Here is a 20,984-nt window from a genome sequence, read left to right on the forward strand (position 1 = left end):
ACACCAGATGAGCATCAGGACTAAAATCCAAGCTTTCACCACTGCCCACAGGCTCAGTACCATCTGATCCCTTCCTCTCTCTCCATCTCATAACACTCACCCCCTTTCTCACTTTGCTCTGCCCTCATCGGCCTCCTCTGTTTATGAACATGTAACTTCTTCCCATCTCAGGGCTTCTGCACTTGCTGATCCATTTGTCTATTGCATTCTTTCCTTCCATCTTCCTTGTCATTCAGTGTCAGCTCAATGCCACTTTCCCAGAGAAGTCCTCCTGAACCCTGCTATCTAAGGAATGCCCCCATCCATCACTTTCCTGCATTTTACTTTTTGTAGCCTGTCAACTTACACATGTGGTTTATCTCTTTCTTTGCTGTTTTCCCAATTAGGATGGGTGTTTTATTTCTGTATGGCCAGCTCCTAGAACATTGCCTCAGGTAGGGTAGGTGTGTTGAATAAACGAAGAGCAGACCCCACAGAGAAAGGGCCAGCCAACAGGGGCAGAGCCCTGAGTGTGTCCACGGGGATGATAAAAGTCAGTACCCAAGCATCCCAACAGGCTGAACCTTTGTCCAGTTTTTTGGTTTTGTTGTTTTGGTGTCTTTGGCTTTTTAAACCAGGCCTACCCCAAGAGTACACAGGTTTTGTATCTCCTGCTGGATTGCTGGGCAGCTGACTCTTGCCATACCTCCAGTTCCAGCTGGGAAATACAGAAGGACTGGATTTTTTTCTCTACTAGAATGAGATCCTCTTCATCTTTCAATGTGAAAATTTTCTCTAATTATAAAAATAATACTTCATTCAGCTGTCAAGGAAGTATAAATGTAAATGGGGGCTGCGCACAGTGGTCTCCTTCCGAAGTGTACAGTATAGAAAGAGGAGGAGAAGACAGTGACTGTACAGTTGAGAAACCTGATTCTACCTCAGCCAGGTGATCAAGCCGAGCACCAGCGGGGTCACATCATCCTGAGAGCATGCAAAGTGCAGTAGTCACGTGAAGAGGGGTGCACCTTTTTGTATTCTTCCTTTCTAAACCCACAGCCCTAGCCTAACTGTCCCAGTCCATTTGGACTGCAATGACAAAATCCCTTAGACTGGGCACATTATGAACAACAGAAGTTTAGTGCTCACAGTTCTGGAGGCTGGGAAGTCCAAGTTCAAGGCTCCAGCTGAGTTAGTTCTGGTGAGGACCGCCTCTGGGCTCATGAGTCTCCACTCTTCTTCTGCATGTCTTCACACAATGGAAGGGTAAACACATCCCTTCCACCTTTTTTTTTTTTTTTTTTTTTTGACAGGCAGAGTGGACAGTGAGAGAGGGAGAGACAGAGAGAAAGGTCTTCCTTTTGCCGTTGGTTCACCCTCCAATGGCCGCCGCAGTCGGCGCACTGCGCTGATACGATGGCAGGAGCCAGGTACTTATCCTGGTCTCCCATGGGGTACAGGGCCCAAGCACTTGGGCCATCCTCCACTGCACTCCCTGGCCACAGCAGAGAGCTGGCCTGGAAGAGGGGCAACCGGGACAGAATCTGGCGCCCCGACCGGGACTAGAACCCGGTGTGCGGGCGCTGCAAGGCGGAGGATTAGCCTAGTGAGCCACGGCGCCGGCCCCTTCCACCTTTTTAACAAGGGCTCCACCCTCATAACCAAGTCACCTCTCAAAAGGCCCTACCTCTTAATACCATCACACTGGGGACTAGGTTTCAACACATGACTTGTGCGGGGGACACAAACATTCAAATCATAGCACACTGATCACTAGAAAAATCCTAACTGAGGGACATTCCACAAAATATCTGACCAATACTCTCCAAAACTGTCAGGGTCATCACCACAAACAAGAAAAGTCTGAGAAATGGTCACGAACAAGAGGGGCCTCAGGAGAAAAGATGATGCAGCATCCTGTGGTGTCCTGGATGGGATGCTGGCACGGGGCAAGGAAAGGAGGTAAAAACCAGGGAAATCTGAACAAACTACAGGTTTTAGATAATTTTTCTAAAATCCCCAAGTGTTTCTAGTCCTGATGTGGTTGACCTCCCTGTTTAGGTCTCCTCTTTCTTCTCCCCAGGACTCTGAGTCCAGCATCTGTGCTTCCAGTTTTACTCCCCTCTCCTTCTCCCTCTCCATGTTCCAGTTCTCTCTCTGGCTTCCAAGGCTGCTGGCTGGAATGAACACTGAACTTTAGCCACCCAGGCTTACACAGGACCTGTGCACGGGCATCCCTGGCTGGTTTCCTCTGACCCTCAAGCAGCCTAAGTCACACTCAGATCACCTTCTTTCCAACAGGGACATAGCCCGTGCTATACCCTGGTCTCGAACTGAATGAAAATAAGGTTCCCCATGCAGTTTATCTCCCTCCTCAAGATTCCAGGCTATGAGGAATTAAATGAGCCACATGATTTCCAGGCTAAGCAATTTTTAAAAACTGAAATATTACTTTAGACAGTTCCAATTTATTTTCCTCTAGATTCCCATCATTTTAGTCTACCAAGCACAGTTTTAAACAGCACCATCTGGTTCTCTAACCATCCTTGCGTGACCTGGGCCCTTTGCTGACTTCTGAAATGCTTTGTAAATTGGAAGTGTTAAAGAGTCTTACTAAAGATGCGTGAATCACAGCTCAGGATAGATTTATAATTGTCTGTATTCATGAAGTCGTTCTGAAATGCATGGATGGAAGATATTTCAAAGATGAACTTCGAATAATGGCATGAACTTGTCAAAATTCTGAGAAACATTAGTTGTTTATGCAATTTTAATTGGGCAATTATATTATTGTTATTGCAGGGTTATCAATATCCACAGTTTTAACTCGTCAGCCTTAACAGTTCCCTTTGAATTGGGAAGAGTATTTTATTCTTTGATACCGCTCTTTGTATGGTCCCAAAGGGTCTCAGAGGGCAATCTGAGCTCTTCAGCTTGGGGTTGGGAGAAATATGACCGACTGCTTGGTGACTCAATGAAGGTCACTTAAAGTGTTGGAAAAACGACACTGATGATGTAAAATGACATTATAGATTGTTGAATAATCTGACAGAACTTACGTATCACCCCCTTCGAAGCCCCATTCTGGCAGTAACACACACACACACACACACACACACACTATTCAAAGAAAGCCTTTCTGGAAATGCCACTTGGGAACTGCAGTCCTGTGGCAAAGTCTTGTGAACACTCTCAATGGTGATAAACCCATGCCTTGGAGAGGGAGTCTGAGTTCTGGAATTACTGTCTCTTAGTCCACCTTCCATTGCTGTAACAAAATGCCTAGAGGTGGATAATTTATAAAGCAAAGAGAGATTCTGGAATCAGAAGCATTCATGATCAGAGGGCCAATGTTGTGGCACAATGGATTAAGCCACCACATGTAAGACTGGCAACCCATATCAGAGTGCTGATTTGAGTACTAGCTGTTCTACTTCTGGTCCAGCTTCCTGATAATGCACCCAAGAAGGCAGTGGAAGATGGCCCAAGTTTTTGGGCACCTGCCACCCACATGTGGGATCTGGATGGAGTTTCTGACTCCTTGATTCAGCCTTGTCCAGTCTTGGCTGTTGAAGCAATTTGGGGAGTGAACCAGCAGTGAACCTTTGCCTCTCTCTCTCTCCCCTGCCCCCACCCCCTGCTCTCTGCCATTCAAATAAAAAATATTAAACATACAAACAAACAAACAAAAATGGTGGCTTCGAAGGCAGCTCGGGTGGGAACAGCCACAGTAGAGTGAGACAGCTGGAGATGTGGACCATCCCACAGGGATAGATGAAACTATTGCTGAGTTTATCAGGATGACCATCCTGAAATCCCTATGTCTGAAAAGCCTGGAATTTTTTGTCTGAAAATCAACTGCAGTTGTTAAGCTTCTGGCAGAGAAAGGAATCTCTTGGTCAATGTGTGGTTCTACTGTGTTGAGGAGGAGCGTGGTGGGGGCAAGAGGTGTGGAGTCACCACACAGACCCCAGGAGTTGGGTGAAAGCAGGCCAGAGGTGAGCAGCCCACAGACTCGTTTATTTCAGTTGGTACAGCAGCTTAAATAGCCAAGGCAGCCAATCCAGTCAAGGGGCGGTCTATGCCCTAACCAATCACAGCCTGTTGCCAGGCAGTATCCGAAGCCATTCAATCACAGCCTGTTGCCATGTGGTTTCCAAAGCCATCCAATCACAGCCTGTTGCCAGGCAGTTTCTGTTGCCAGTGGCCATCTTGGCATGGCCTTCTCATTCCACCACAAAGAGGAATGTGTCAGTCTCAACCAGGTGTCCCTTTTAGACATCATTTGTACTCAAGTTCACATGCACCAGAAAATCATGGATGTTTATCAGATGAGTAAAGGACCAAATGGAGGCGCTGACCTTTTTGATATAGAATAGTTTAAAAGTTCATTTAAGAAAATTCTTCAGAGAGCCTTAAAAAATGTGACGGTCAACTCCAGAGATGCTGAGGAGAATGCAGTCTGGATTTGAATCACCTGGAGGAATGCAGTATACTAAGCCAAACCAGTGCAAACCTACTTACATGGTGTACTACTCCCACAATCTCTATGCCTTTACTTCTTCCTCCAGGCTCAAGAGTAATATTCCCCTTCTGGGTCAGGTATTGACAACTGCTAGCAAACACCATCAGATTGTGAGAATGGACCCAAGAAGCAGATACCTGGACTCTTTTTTTTTTTTTTTTTTTTTTTTTTTTTTTTTTTTGACAGGCAGAGTGGACAGTGAGAGAGAGAGACAGAGAGAAAGGTCTTCCTTTGCCGTTGGTTCACCCTCCAATGGCCGCCGCGGCCGGCGCGCTGCGGCCGGCGCACCGCGCTGATCTGATGGCAGGAGCCAGGAGCCAGGTGCTTTTCCTGGTCTCCCATGGGGTGCCGGGCCCAAGCACCTGGGCCATCCTCCACTGCACTCCCGGGCCACAGCAGAGAGCTGGCCTGGAAGAGGGGCAACCGGGACAGAATCCGGCGCCCCGACCGGGACTAGAACCGGTGTGCCGGCGCCACTAGGCGGAGGATTAGCCTAGTGAGCCGCGGCGCCGGCCGATACCTGGACTCTTTTAAGGCTATTGTTTTCAAGCAGTGTAATCAGAATTTTGAAATCCACAATCCTACACACTTCTTCAGGAAAAGAGCCTTGGGCTGGACATAAACATAGATTCAAGGATCATTCATGAAAAGGCAGTAGAAAAAGACAAAGTCCAGAGAATAACTTAAGAAACTTTTGGAGACTATCCTCAACCACGACTAGAATTTACATAACATAAGCTCAAAACAAAGTTCAAAAGTGATTTAAATGGGAGTATCCTGGCTGACAGGGAAGAACCACTGAGGTGCCTAGTAAGGTTCCCCAGCCCACATCTTTTGGAAGCACTGAAATCCTTAGCACAGCTGGAATTGCAGATGTACCACTTTTTCTATTGCTCACTTGCATACCCAGTAGGGAATGAATTATTTTAAAATTACAGATAAATCAAATACATATGGTTTTCTAAGTGCAACTACAAATATAGCCTATATATTTGCTAATGGCTAGTTGGAGGGTTTTTTTCTAGGATATTTGTACAGTTTCTTTCTATGAATTTATATTTTATAAATTAATTATTGGTATTGAAAGTTTAGAAACCTTCATATAATTGTTGGGACTGATTGTTTCCTTACCCCCATGTTCTGCTAGGAACAGCAGTTGTGGGCATTTGAGATTTGACAGGGTTTCTATGGCTCCAGACCTGACCCTCAGTACTAGACTGCTCTGAGTCAAGCAGGAGGCACAGTGGTTGAGCCTACTAGGCATCATGTCCAATATCCTTTCTCCCTCTCCTGCCTCTTCTCTATCCTGGGCATATCTGGTTTCATTTGCTGATGTCCAGGGATTTTCTTGTAAGCCTTGAATCACTCAAAGAAACACTAAGAAACTATACCTGACTCAAAACCCCTGGGAGAATCATAAAATTAGTCCATTCAGGGGGAAGAGTTGGGCCATGAAGTTGTTATTGTAAGAGGCTATCTGGGGCCAGCACTGTGGCATAGCAGATGAAGCTGCCACTTGCAGTGCTGGCATCCAATATGGGCACTGGTTCATGTTCAAGCTGCTCCACTTCTGATCCAGCTCCCTACTAATGGCCTGGAAGAGTAGTGGAAGATGGCCAAAGTGCTCACGCCCCTGCACCCACATGGGAGACCCAAACCTTCTGGCTCTTGGCTTTGGATCAACAGAGCTGCAGCTGTTGTGCCCATTTGGGGAGTGAACCAGCAGATGGAAGACCTTTCTCTCTGTCTTTCCTTCTCTCTCTCTGTAACTCTGCTATTTATTTATTTGAAAGGCAGAGAGAGAGGTCTTCCATCCACTGGTTCATTCCCCATATGGCAGCAACGGTGGAGTTGTGCTGATCTGAAGCCAGGAGCCAAGAGCTTATTGCAGGTCTCCCACGTGGGTACAGGGGCCCAAGAACTTGAGCCATCTTCTACTGCTTTCCCAGGCCATAGTAGAGAGCTGGATCGGAAGTGGAGCAGCCAGGACTTGAACTGGCACCCATATGGGCTGCATGCACTGCAGGCAGTGTCTTTACCAGCTGTGCCACAGCTCCAGCCCCAAATAAATCTTAAAAAAAAAGAGGCTGTTTATATGATTATTCAGTTATATAAAATCATTGTTTTTGCTGTAAATATACTTTTAATTATCTTTTATCATGTGTAACATTTAAAATGACCATTATTGTACTGATTTGTGAATAAAGATATTGGAAACTTAAAAAAAACAAAAGTTTGAGATCAGGCAGCCATACTTTGTGGGGGCCTTATGACATGCTATAACATGGCAGATGGCATCACATGGCTGGAGTATGTGCAGAAGAGAGGGAGGGGACAAAGGAGCTGAACTGCTGAATAACAGTGCTCTCTTGCAAGAACTCATCTATCTCCATGAGAACTCATACAGTATCATGATAAGACACTAATCCCTCTTAAATGCCAACACCACTACATTGGCAACCAAATTTTAACATAAGTTTCCACTGGAATAGTCTACATACATCCAAAACATAGCAACTACCAAATATCACTGAGTGGTGTGAATAATGTATGGTGATCAAACCATGTGAATATGGCTCTTCTTAAAAGGCTCAAGCACTGATTCAAAAGTAATTATCAAAGAGCTTGTTTTTTAATACCTTCTTCCAGAAAGGAGCTAATAATCTTATAGGCATCTAAGAAATGTTTTAAATTACTTGAGAAATGTTGGTGTTACCTGAAGCACAGAGTATTCCAAGGTGACTTTGAAAATTAATACTCTAGAGTATTTGTAAAAATTCATTCATTTTCACTGCCTTAATATCACCACCCTTTTTGCTTCTCTGGACCTATCTGGGTTTTGTGGACAATGCAGGTGGAACACAGGGCTTTTGGTGCTTCTCATCCTTCAAGAAGGCACAGAACAGGACAGTGTGTGAAACGGGATATTCTCAGTGAGGGGAGTTCTCAGAGGAGGTAAAGTTGGGGCAGGAACTCCCCAGAGGCTCATTCCCTCTGACTTTCAGACTCCTAGCTCCAGTTATGGTGGAGGTCTGAATTTGGTGGCTTTCTCCACTGATGGCAGCAGTCGTGGTACTGGAGGTGGTGATGGTGGTGGTGATGGGGCTGGCAGTAATGATGGTGATGATAACAACTGTCACTCAGAGTCTCTGCATTCTCCTTTTGATGTATTTACTAGGTACCACACAGAGAGGCTTACATACAGTCTTTCATTCAACCCTTGTTGCAATCCTTGCTACCCCCACTTAACAGTTAATGAACACTAAGGATAGGTATATCACATAACCCACTTATCAGCTACTCCACTAGTGACTATGGAATGAACAAACAGGAGGGGCTTCAAAAAGTTCTTGGAAAACTGAATGAAAGAAAATGCAAACTTGGTATAAACTTCTTCATGTCCCTTTATAGTGCAAGTTAAGGACTATCAGACCTACTTTACAAGTGAAGAAGCAGATACTCAGAGAATTTAGGTAACCTGTCCAGGAGCACAGAACCAGTAAGGGGCAGAAGCAATTTCAGACTTGAATCATGTACCGTCAGCTAAGTGGTGCTGTGCCAAGGCTGCCTCCATGGAACTCGGTAGGGTGGACGAGGCCCAGTGAGGGAGAAGGAAATCTCAGTGCTTGGCCATCTTACCTCATTCACTGAATTTGGGTCCCTACCTATGATTAGTTTTTTGAGGATAATGACTTTATCCTGGGACTTTCCACTGTAGGATTATATACACTGTGAGAGGCTGAACAATAGCCCCTCAATGATGTCTATGCCTGAATCCCTGGAATCTGTAAATGTTTCTTATATAGTCTCTTAGCTTGTGTTGCTATAGTAAAATATCATAGACCAAGTGAGTTCAAAAACACACGTTTGTTTCTCACAGTTTGAGAGGCAGGAAGGATGAGATCAGGTTGCCAGCATGGGCATGGTGTTGGTGAGGGCATTCTTTTCAAAGCTTACAAATGGCCACCTTCTTGCTGTCTCCTCACATAGTGAAAGAAAGAGCTCTAGTCTCTTCTCCATCTCTCTTTTTTAAAGATTTATTTACTTGAAAGGCAGAGTTAGAGAGAGAGGGAGAGGCAGAGAGAAACAGAGAGAGATGCAGAGATCTTCCATCCACTGATTCACTCCCCAAATGGCCACAATGGCCATGGCTGGGCCAGGCCAAAGCCAGGATCCAGGAGTTTCATTCAGGTCTCCCAAACTGGTGCAGGGGCCCAAGCACTTGGGCCATCTTCCACTGCTTTCCCAAGCACATTAGCAGGGAGCTGAATTAGAAGTGGAATTGGAGGCCAGCGCTATGGCGCAGCAGGTTAACACCCTGGCCTGAAGCCCCAGCAACCCATATAGGTGCCACTTCCAATTCAGCTCTCTACTATGGCCTGGGAAAGCAGCAGAAGATGGTCCAAGTCCTTGGGCCCCTGCATCCGTGTGGGAGACCCAGAAGAAGCTCCTGGCTCCTGGCTTTGGATCAGCGCAGCTCCTGCTGTTGCAGCCAATTGGAGAATGAACCATTGGATGGAAGACCTCCCCCCCACCCCGCCTCTCCTCTCTCTGTGTAACTCTGACTTTCAAAATAAATAAAATAAATATTTAAAAAAAAAGTGGAATAGCCAGTACTCAAACTGGTACCTATATGGGACACTGGGATGCAGCTCAACAATGTCAGCCCTCTCTTCCTTTTCTTATAAGGACACCCACTCCTTCTTGAAGGCTCTGCCCTCATGACATCATCTAAACCTAATTACCTCCTGGAGGCTCACCTCCAAATAGCATCAAATTGGGATTTAGGGCTTTAATCTAAGAATTTTAGCAACATACGAGATTCAGTCTATAGGATAAGACACATAGGAATTAAGGGTACAGACCTTGAGATGGGAAGACCAAACTGGATTATCTTGGTAGGCTCAATCTAAATCCCTGAGTCTTTAAACTCAGAGCAACTTTTCCAGCTGGGTTGAGGCTGGGAGATGGGGGAAAAGGTGCGGGGAATGGTGATACAAAAAGGGTCAGAGAGATATGCAATGATAAGGACTCCTTCCACCACTGGTGGATTTGAAAATGGAGAAGTGGCCGGCGCCGCAACTCACTTAGCTAATCCTCTGCCTGCGGCGCTGGCACCCTGGGTTCTAGTCCTGGTTGGGGCGCTGGATTCTGTCCCGGTTGTTCCTCTTCCAGTCCAGCTCTCTACCGTGGCCCGGGAAAGCAGAGGAGGATGGCCCAAGTGCTTGGGCCCTGCACCCGCGTGGGAGACCAGGAGGAAGCACCTGGCTCCTGGCTTCGGATCGGCACAGCATGCCGGCCATAGCGGCCATTTGGGGGGTGAACCAACGGAAAGGAAGACCTTTTCCCCTTTGTCTCTCTCTCTAACTCTGCCTGTCAAAAAAAAAAAAAAAAAAAAAAAAAAGAAAAGAAAGAAAGAAAGAAAAAGAAAATGGAGAAGTGAAGAGCCAAGAAAAGTAGGTGGCTTACAGAAGCTAGAAAATGCAAGGAGACACAGTCTTCCCGTGAGTCTATGGAAAAGAACACAATTCTACTGACACCTTGATTTTTGCCCACTGAGACTGCTGTTGAACCTCTGGCCTCCAGAACTATAATAAAAGTTTGTGACAATTTATTATGGCTGCAATAGATAACTAATATACAGATAGATTTCTTACCCTGTTGCCACTACTTGTTTTAGCTGGGGAGGTAGTTTGACCATGAAGTCAGCACGAACAGTGACTATCTGCAGAGAAGGAAGCCCTGGGGTGCTGGCGCTTCTTGTGCCTTCTCGTTAGCAGCTTCAGTGCTCGACTAGCATTTGAGCCAAATCATTATCACTGTGTTCACTCTGCTGTTATTCCTCTCTTCAGGAGAACCTGATGCACCTCTCTCCAAACTAGTGCTTCTCAAACTTGAACGTGAATGATAACAGCAAACACTTACTGAGCACGCTGTACTTAGTGCCTACCTGGATCCCTTCATTTAATCTCATCAACCCTCTGAGGTAGATATTGTCATTAGGGTTTCATTTCAGGGAACTGAGGCACATAGTTTAATGTAGAATTACCTTCATGGAGGGCCACTTGGTGGGTCCCTCCAGAGAGATTCTGACAAAGTAAGCCCAGGAAAAGCCCAGGGGGGTGGGTTTTAAACCACCTCCAGGTGAGTCTTGCACCTGTCTTCCAGGGACACTAATGATAATCTCTGGTCTCAACTGAAACAACTTTGCCCCCCCCCCCCAGGAGAAATCTGCCAATGTCTACAGACATTTTGGTTTAGGGGGAGGACACTCCTGGTAGGTACCTTGTGGGTCGAGGTCAAGGACACTGCTAAACATCCTACCATGCACAGCATGGCCCCCAAAGCAGAGAACCTTTCAGCCCCAAATGTCAGCAAGTGCTGAATTTAAGGAACACTGGTCTGGACAAAGTGCTCACAGGCTGCGGAGCAGAGAAGGCTCTGACTTAAAGCTTCAGTTTGCCTGTGCTTTCAGAATATAGTGCCCTTTACCAAGGTTTTCTCTTTATGGCTTCAGTTATCTGGAGTCAACCTCAGTCAGAAAATAAATGAAAAATTACAGAAACAGACATACAGAACATACAGACTACCTGGGCCCCTCCTCATAATGGCTACTTCAGTCTCTTCCTATTTTCTTCTTATCTCTTCACTCTCATCCTTATTTCCTACTTCACTGAAAAACTTAAGTGCAACAGATGCCCTCCTCTGCTTCCTTTGTCACGTTTTTGCCTGGGACATCTAGGTCACATGGGAACATACCTTCATTAAAGATCAGAATATCTGCATTTCCATGGATCTCTTTGGGCAGGGCCCAGCTCATCCCCAAGTCCTCCTGGGATGGACATCTAAGGGCGACCTTTCTCTGCCTCTCCTTCCCTTCTCCCTCATATTTTCTATCTCCCACCTTCTCCCCAGGGTCTGGCTCCTTCCTGAAAGATGGGGCTCTATGTTTGAGGCCCTGGACATTTCTTCCAGCCCATCATCATTCAGATTGTTCAGAGTGGAGCCATGTCAAAGACAAACGTTTTTATTGTCAATACTAACCATCTCTTGCAGGAAGGCATTCTGGCATTATTATTTAATAAGCTTTATCCCTTTCTGCAGCCTCTCTAGACAAAGAGTAGAAGCAGAGAGTGAGGAAACAAAGGCCTGAGGGTAAGAGACAGTGCCAGTGTGACCCTATCACTGAGGTCCACATCCAGTTCTCTCCCGCCTTTTATTTGGACCTGGATGCAAAGGGCCCTTTCCCTTCCATGGAGACACCTGTGTTCTCACTTCACCTTCCTGGCTCCCAACAGGCCACTCCCTTCCTAAGAAAGCTGACATCGAGGATTTATTCTGCTGGGATTCTGGGTCATGGTAGAGCTGGTCCTATTAGGATCTGGAGGGCAGCACACTTGTGGGGCCTGCTACCCCATACTCCTTCTCAGAGTCAGCCCACAGGCCTTGCTGAAGGAAAGGCTCCAATGTAAACTTGGGCCTCCACCTTGTTGAACCTACAAACCAAAGGCAGAGACCATCCATAGATGGGGGTGTCCCAATGGAAAAACTTTTAAAAATATTATTTACTGGGGCTGGCATTGTGGCATAGTGGGTAAAGCTGCTGCCTGCAACGCCAGCTTCCCATATGTGTGCTGGTTCAAGACCCGGCTGCTCCACTTCCAATCCAGCTCCCTGCTAATGTGCCTGGGATAGCAATGGAGGATGGCCCAAGTTCTTGAGCCCCTGCACCCACACAGGATATCCGAAGGAAGCTCCTGACTGCTGGCTTCAGCCTGGCCCAGCCCTGGCCATTTTGGCCATTTGGAGAGTGAGCCAGCAGGTGGAAGTTTTATCTCTCTCTCTCTCTCTCTCTCTCTTTTCATCTCTCTGTGCAACTCTTTCAAATAAATAAATAAGTATTTAAAATTATTTATTTATTTGAAAGGGAGAGAGAGAAAAATGAGTATCTTCCATCTGCTGATTCGCCTCCCAGCAATGACCAGGGCTGGACCAGACAAAAGCCTGGACCCCAAAACTTAATCCAGGTGTCTTATAAAGTAGTAGAGATCCATCTACTTGAATCATCACCTGTTGCCTCCCAGGGTGTGCATTAGTGGGAAGATGGAAGGGAGAATGAGCCAGGAATCAAACCCAGGTACTCCAATATGAGACACAGATATTCCAACTGGTTAACTGCTAGGCCAAAGGCCCATCCCATAAGACCTTCTATGAGCAAGGTTAGTAGCAGAAGCAGGAGGGTTCTGAACAGAAAAGCCTCAGGGAGGTAGAAGACTGTGAGCAAGAGGAGGGCATCCATGGAAGAAGGGCGGGTGAAGAGTGGAGAGTCCCAAGACGGGGAGGTCTCAATCAACTCCAGTTGCAGGGGGATGAGACTACCCTCATGTAGCTGCTCTCCAACCTGTAACTTAAGGCCTTGTGACTTGTGAGCACCTGAAGTGTGACTGGTCCGCACTGAGAAATGTGCTATGTGTAAAATACATACTGGATCTGAGACTTCATACCTAAAATTTAAAAAAAAACTCAATAATTTTAGACTGTTGATTACACTTTGAAATGATGAACTTTTGGATCTATTGAGTTACATAAAACACATTACTGGGGCTGACACTGTGGCGTAGCTGGTAAAGCTGCTGCCTGCAGTGCTGGCATCCCGTGTGGGCACCAGTTCTAGTCCCGGCTGCTCCACTTCCTATCCAGCTCTCTGGTATAGCCTGGGAAAGCAGCAGAAGATTACCCAAGTCCTTGGGCCCCCGCACCCATGTGGGAGACCTGGAAGAAGCTCCTGGCTTCAGATCGGCACAGCTCTGGCTGTTGCGGCCAATTGGGGAGTGAACCAGCAGATGGAAGATCTCTCTCTCTGTATCGCTCTCTCTCTCTGTCTCTCCTTCTCTCTGTGTGTAACTCTTTCAAATAAATAAATAAATCATTTTAAAAAACCACATTACTAACAATTTCTCCTACTTCTTTTTTAAAAATGTGCTCAAGGTCACATTTGAGAATTTGGGTTCCCTCAACCGCAGAGCCCTCCCTGTGGGGTGGTCTGAGGCATATGTAAGGGGCAGCACTGTAGAAGGAAGCCCAGCAGCACTCTCCCTCACAAGGCTGGCTGGGGGACAGAGCAGCCAGGAGCTTCTGAATTAAAAGCAGTTCCTTCAGCTCCATGGGAAATGGTGACTCATTAAAAGCAAGCGGCTGCTTCCTATTATATTTGCATTATAGCAAGGAGAGAGGCTTGGTATATCCCATGACAGCATGTTGGGGGTTGAGATGAGCTTTTTTCTGAGATTTAATGATCGATAACAAAGACCAGGGTGTTACCCAGAGCCTATAAAATGCATTAGGCAGTAATGAGGCTCAGATCTCGTCCCCTAATATTTAAGACACTCTCTTGGGTGGACACCAGGAAGCAATTCTTGTGGCTACTCAGGGAGGTAAGCCTCAAGGCACTGGCTCCTTGACAGAGGGCCGGCAACCTTCCCTGCACTCTCCTTTAGGCAGGCATAGCTGCACAACTGGAGGTTACCATCTTATCCACAGGGGCAGAGGAATGGCCCAGATGGCCAGGTCTTTCATTCTCTGAATCCAGTGATTTTGATTCTGCCCCCATATTAGTCCTTCCAGGAAAAGGAAATGTGTTGATGGCAATGATGATACTGACCACTCTATCACATCCAAGCACTGCACCAAGCACTTGACATATATTATCCCAGCTCATCTCCCCAGCAGTAATAAGGTAGGGAGTACTGACAGCTTTTCACAGAAGAGGAAAGTGAGATTTAGGAAGAGTAACTAGCCCAAGTCACCCAGGTAGCAGTAAAGCCAGGGTTTTAACTAGAATCTGTCATGAGCCAATGACTATTGCAGAGCAATGACGCAACTTTTCTCCATGAGGGTATAAGATCCTTGATAGAAAGTCAGCCCCTTTGGGATTGGCTTATTTCACCCAGCATAATCTTTTCCACATTCCTAACAGGGATCACTTTTCAGTTAAAATTTAAACATCTAAGAATAATTGTGTGTTAATTACAGAGTTCAACCAATGGTACTAGAACAAAAAAAAAATACTAAAATGGATAAAGTATTACATTGTACATCCCAAAGGGACAAAACCATATGTTCTCCCTGATCGGTGACAACTAACTGAGCACCAAAAAGGAAACCTGTTAAAGTGAAATGAACACTATGAGAAACGGTGACTTGATCAGCCCTCACCCTGACTGTTGATGAGCAACTTAATATGTTATCCCTCTTAGTATTTTTTTTGTTTGTTCTACTTAATACTTTTGGTTGAATACTGTAATCAATACACAATTATTCTTAAGTGCTGAAACTTAACTGAAAAGTGATCGCTGTTAAATATAAGAGTGGGAATTAGAGAGGGAAGAGATGTGCAATTCGGGACATGCTCAAGCTGACTTACCTCAAATGGTAGAGTTAGAAACATACCAGGGGATTCCAATTCAATCCCATCAAGGTGGCATGTACCAATGCCATCTCACTAGTCCCAGTGATCAATTTCTGTTCACAATTGATCATAATGATAGGACTAAGAACCAAAGGGATCATATAAACAAGAATAATGTCTGCAAATACTAGCTGATAGAATAAAAAAGGGAGAGAATGATCCAACATGGGAAGTGAGATGCACAGCAGACCCATAAAATGGCAGTCCTAAACAGCACTCTGGCCTCAGAATCAGCCCTTAAGGCATGCGGATCCGGATGAAAAGCCCATGAGAGTATTTCAGGCATGGAAAGCCAAGACACTCCGGGGGAGGAGGGGAGCTAAATGAAAGATCTCCGCGAGTGAGATCCCAGTGGAAAGAATGGGTCATCAAAGGAGGTACCTTTCTCTGAAGGGAGGAGAGAACTTCCACTTTGACCATGGCCTTGTCTAAATATGATCAGAGTCGGTGAACTCAGGGGGCTTCCATAGCCTTGGAAGCTCATGACAAGAGCCTAGGGTGATTACTGAGGCCATAAACAAGAGTGTCAATTTGTTAAGTCAACAACAGGAGTCACTGTGCATTTACTCCTCATGTAGGATCTCTGTCCTTAGTGTGCTGTACATTGTGATTTAATGCTATAACTAGTACTCAAACAGTATTTTTCACTTTATGTTTCTGTGTGGGAGCAAACTGTTGAAATCTTTACTTAATGTATGCTAAACTGATCTTCTGTAGATAAAGAGAATCAAAAATGAATCTTGATGTGAATGGAAGGGGAGAGGGAGTGGGAAAGGGGAGGGTTGCGGGTGGGAGGGACGTTATGGGGGGGAAGCCATTGTAATCCATAAGCTGTACTTTGGAAATTTATATTCATTAAATAAAAGTTAAAAAAGAAAAAAAAAAGTCAGCCCCGTAGGGGTGGGGAGATTTTTGTCTTTCTGGTTCATTGCTCCATCAATACTGCTTGGAGCAATGTCCACCACAAAGCAGGTTCTCAATGCATACTTACTATGGAATGATAATAGCAAAGAGTACAGAGCACTTTCTAAATGTCCAGTCCTTAAAGAAATCACCTTAAGTGATAGGCTTCTCTAGTGACAGAAAAGCCAGTTCACTCATACTGCTGTGCTTGCAACTGACAGATCCTGGGAGGCTGTGGTGATGGCTCAAAAAATTGGTTTGGAGGCCAGTGCCGTGGTATAATAGATAAAGCTGCCACCTGCAGCACTGGCATCAGTTTGGGTCTTGGCTGCTCCTTTTCTGATCCAGCCCTCTGCTATGGCCTGGGAAAGCAGTGGAAGATGGTCCAAGTGCTTGGGCCCCTGTCCCTATGTGGGAGACCTGGAGGCTTCTGATCGGCCCAGCTCCAGCTGTTGCAGCCATCTGGGCAGTGAACCTGTGGATGGAAGATTTCTCTCTGTCTGCCCAACCCCCCTTATCTGTAACTCTGCCTTTCAAACAAATAATCTTAGAAAGGAAGGAAGGGAGGGAGGGAGGGAGGGAGGGAGGGAGGGAGGAAGGAAGGAAGGAAGGAAGGAAGGAAGGAAGGAAGGAAGGAATTGTTTTTCTGCCATCCACGTGGGAGACCTAGAATGAGTTTTGGCTCCTGGCTTTACTCAGTCCTGGCCACTGTAGACATTTGCAGAATGTACCAGCAGATGAGAGTTCTGTCTCTCAAATTAAAAAAAAAAAAAAAAAAAAAAAAAAAAAAAACCTCCAATATTAACATCATTGTCCCCATGTTTCAGATGAAGAAAGAAAGGTCCAAAGTCATCAGTCAAGAATGAGAGCTGAACCCTGAAACCCTGAAATAGTTGCCTATAACCAATCCCTTCTCTTGCCCTATTCCAGGCTGACCTGGCTACCACAGTGCCTGCACACACCAACCTTTTCCTTTCCCTTTTTTTCCCATTACTTTAAAGGTGTTTTGAACATATAACACCTGGCCATTGGTAAAATTCTGAACCATATCATTAATAATAATGCACTGGTGTCAGGTTCTTTGTAATATTAACGATGGTGGGAATTATGTGAAGGGTATAGGGGACCTCTGTACGATCTTCACAACATCTCTATAAATCTAAAATTAATTTAAAAAGTACTGAAGATTTCAAATTATAGGAAAGGACATACAGACACAAGCTGGATCTCCTACAGCACTGCCCCAAACGCATGTCCTCCTCCAAATGCAGTCACTGCAGCCCTTCTCTTATGTGTCCTTGGAGGATATTCCAAGGTTGCTAGGTGCCTAATAGATATTTATTTGTATGACTCCAACAATTAGAGAATATTTTCATTTCCTTGCCTTTGTTCTAGGAGCTTGGTTGGAGTAATTACAGCAGTTCTTCCTTGTCTAAGAGCTGGGAGGCCACATTCCAAGTCCCCAGAGGATGCTTGAAGCCATGGATGGTGCTGAACCTTATATGCACTATGTTTTTCCTTGTATATCCTTGTGATAAAGTTTAATTTATAAATTAGGCACAGTAAAGATTAAGACAAGTGACTGGGGTGGGCATTGTGATACAGCAGGTTAAGTTGCCACTTGTGACCCTGGCATCCTATATTGGAGTGCTGCTCTGAGTCCCGGCTACTCCTCTTCTGATCTAGCTTTCTGCTAATGTGAGTGGGAAGCAGCAGGTGGTGGCTCAAGTACTTGGGCCCCCACCACCCTCACAGAAGACCTGGAGGAGTTCCAGGCTCCTGGTTTTGGCCAGGCCCAGGCTCGGCTGTCGCAGCTATTCAGGGAATGAATCAGCGGCTATAAGATCTCTCTGCCTCTCTGCCTTTTAAATAAATAAATCTTATAAAAAGAATAGCAACTAATAATTGAGAATAACACTGTATACTACAATAAAATTGCACTTTGGGGTCATTAAATAAGGGTTACTTGAACATAATAAGCACTATGACACCACAACAAGTTGATCTGAAAACCAAGTCATCCTCTAGTGACTAATAGGTGGCTATTTGTATACAATGTGGATATGCTGGACAAATGGATGATTCATGTTCCAGGAAGGACTTGAAAGTTTACCACACTATTTAGAAATGTGCACAAGGTAAAACTTATGAATTGTTAACTTCTGAAAATTTCCATTTAACATTTTTGGATGGCTATTGACTGCTGCTAACTGAAACTCCAGAAAGCAAAACTACCGATAAGGAAGACTAACTTGTACTCAGATTCTTTGGGTACAAGACCTGACACATGGCTGTGAATTTTCCTTCAAGCTTCTTATTTAATTTCCAATGAGGACTTGTATTTGGGTTGTCGAGGGACTCTCAAAAGCACATGCTGCCAAATTATTCCACATCCTATGCAATGTGGCTGTGAGGCTGACCTCATGACAGGATGTCTTTCCACTAGGCAGTAGCTCTTCCAGGAGAGGGAACAGGTACCCCCAGTGGTTCTGAGATGGTTCTAGCATCAAACAACATAAAATTACATAGCAGGAAAGCTCTTCTCTTTTTTCCAGTTACAAACCTTTGTTAGGTGATAAGTAAAGAGATCCTCAATTTGGTGTTAGTTCGTCTTTAACACCTCCAGTACTTGTTAATTCATCTTGTTAAGAAACAAAAACAGGCTTCAGTCTGAACCTCCATTGGGTTGCAGTATTTATCCAGCATAATATCACTTTGTTTTCAACAGGTATACTTTTATGGTCACTTTCTAACATGCTGATAGTTTTTTTTTTTTTAAAGCAAGATAGCTTAATTTTTTTAATTCATTTGAGAAACATAGGAAGTGAGTACATGCGTGCAAGAGAGAGTGAGCAAGAATGAGCAAGTACACTTCCATCTACTGGTTCATTCCCTGAATGCCTGCAACAGCCAGGGACAAAATCGGAACCCAGGAACTCAATCCAGGTCTCCCACATGGTAGCAGGAACCCAGCTACTTATGAGCCATCACTCCTGCCACAAAGGATGCACAGCGGCAGGAAGCCTGAATCAGAAATGGAGCCAAGACGCTAACCTAGGCACCCCATTGGGATGCCAGCATCTCAAGTGACATTTTATCTGCTGTACCAAATGCCCATCTGTGACTTGTTTGTGGGTATCATATGACAGTTCCTTGAAGAGGTTTGAGGAATGCTGAGTACACAAAGTGCAGATGCCCATATGTGGCTGTGATGAATTCTGGACAGTATCTGGAGTTTGGCAAACACTATTCTGCAGCCATTTTGACCTAGAGCATAGGCTTTGCCATTAAATAGATCTGGGTTTCATCCCTGCTCTGCCGCTCATTGGCTGAACAACTTTAACAATCAGTTATAACCTCTCTAAGCCTCGTTATATTGATCTATACAGAGAGGTTGCTAATGATAATACTTTCCTCCCAGGGTATCTAAGGAATGATGAGCTAATACGTGGCTCTCTGTAAATGCTTAATAGGAACAAGCCCAGAATATGTACCAATACAAAGTGCTGAAGCAGAAAATCGTAGGGATTGTCCAGGGCACCCCAAGTTCAAATTACTACTGTGACCAAGGGTTGCAACACCTAGTCTAGGAAAGACATATCCTTGGTCCCAGCAGTGTTACCTACCTGGCCTATATTTACATGAGAAGTTTCTGGATTGCCAGCCCTTGTCCAGCATCCCCTCCGTGGCTCCTGTCCCAGAGTAGCTTCATATTTTCAAGATAAATGACTAACCCTGCTGGCACATCCCAGTCATGCCTGGCGCACAGCTCTTGTTTGCTGGAGCTGCTGCTCCTGAGGCACGCATCTCTCTGGGTGGCATTTGGGGATAGAAAGATGGATTTAGCTGCCTCTTCCCCCAGAAGTGACTCAGCTCCTGGAAGCTCAGTAACAGCAATGGCAGTTGGAGCCCTGGGGACTTCTGTGCTGTGATGTCTCCCTCTCTACAACACAGCTCTGCTTGGAAATGTGCAGTAGATCCCATGTAAGGTCTGGTTTGGTTAGCCAGCCCCCGACACTCCTCTTGCCTACCCTCAGGGTTTGTCCTCATGGAGACATTGCAAGGCAGATGTTGGATGGCAGCTTCCCATCAGGAAAATGTCAAGAAAGGGACATCCTAAGATGTTATTTCTATCACGCAAGTTCATACTTAAAGGAAACTGACCATGTGTGACACTCATTCATTCACATCTGGTACCACGATTTCTCAGAGTCTGGTCTAAAGATGCCCTTGTTGAAGCTCCCTGGGCATGGTCTCCAGTCCAGGGTTCTCTTAATCCCTGAAGGAAAGGCCAGGGGGTTACTCTTTAAACAGCCTTCCGAGATGATCCCCTGCCCACTAACATTAAAGAACACCACTCCTCATGTCCCCAAAGCAATATAATATACAGGTTGACTATCCCTTTTCTGACATGCTCGGGAGCAGGAATGCTTGCGATTTTGGAGTTTTTCAGATTTTGGAACATTTGCACAGACTTTACTGGAACATCCCTAATCTGAAATCAGGATTTCTGAGCAAGTGAGGTTTTGGATTTTTGATTAGGACTGCTCAGTTTGCATTCAGCTTTCTTTGTTGTGATAATTATGCTATTTTTTAAGTAGGAAGATAATTTTAAAGTGAGTATGATTACAACAAGGGCTTTGGAGGAGGATAGTTCTTATTTTAAATCGCACTCCAACACTTTCCTTTTCTTTAGCCTCAAGTTAATCATCTGTGAAATGGGGTAACAGCACAGAATATCTAGGTCTGTTTCAAGAATCAAATAAAGTGATGCACAGACTTTGGCATGTGGTAAGTGCTGAATGGATGTTAGCTTTTATTGTTACTGGGCAACTTTGGGCTTCTGGACCTGTGAAGTGGAGCAATTAAGGTAGCTACCACTTAGGGTGACAGCTAGCTGGAAAACTTCATAAAGGGGCAGGTGGTAAATATTTGAAGCCCTGTGGGCCACAGTCTCTGGCGCAGCTACTCAGTTCTGCTGCTGGAGTGCAAAAGCAGCCATAAATATTACATAAATGAAAGCGCTCAGTCAGTGTTCCAGTAAAACTTCGCTTCTGATACCAGGCCCAGGGCTGGGTCTGGCCCACTGGCTGTGGCTTGTCAAGCCTC

At 45.2% G+C, this 20,984-nt stretch overlaps 1 protein-coding gene and 1 pseudogene across 2 annotated transcripts in view; both read left to right on the top strand.

Moving 5' to 3' along the window:
* LOC138847060 (centromere protein N-like) overlaps window positions 1-5,570 on the top strand; it is a 54,254-nt pseudogene extending 48,684 nt beyond the window's left edge.
* BMERB1 (bMERB domain containing 1) overlaps window positions 1-20,984 on the top strand; it is a 152,799-nt gene that overhangs the window by 49,098 nt on the left and 82,717 nt on the right. The window lies entirely within an intron of this gene.

Source organism: Oryctolagus cuniculus, chromosome 19, assembly GCF_964237555.1.
Source record: "Oryctolagus cuniculus chromosome 19, mOryCun1.1, whole genome shotgun sequence".
Classification (NCBI taxonomy): Eukaryota; Metazoa; Chordata; class Mammalia; order Lagomorpha; family Leporidae; genus Oryctolagus; species Oryctolagus cuniculus.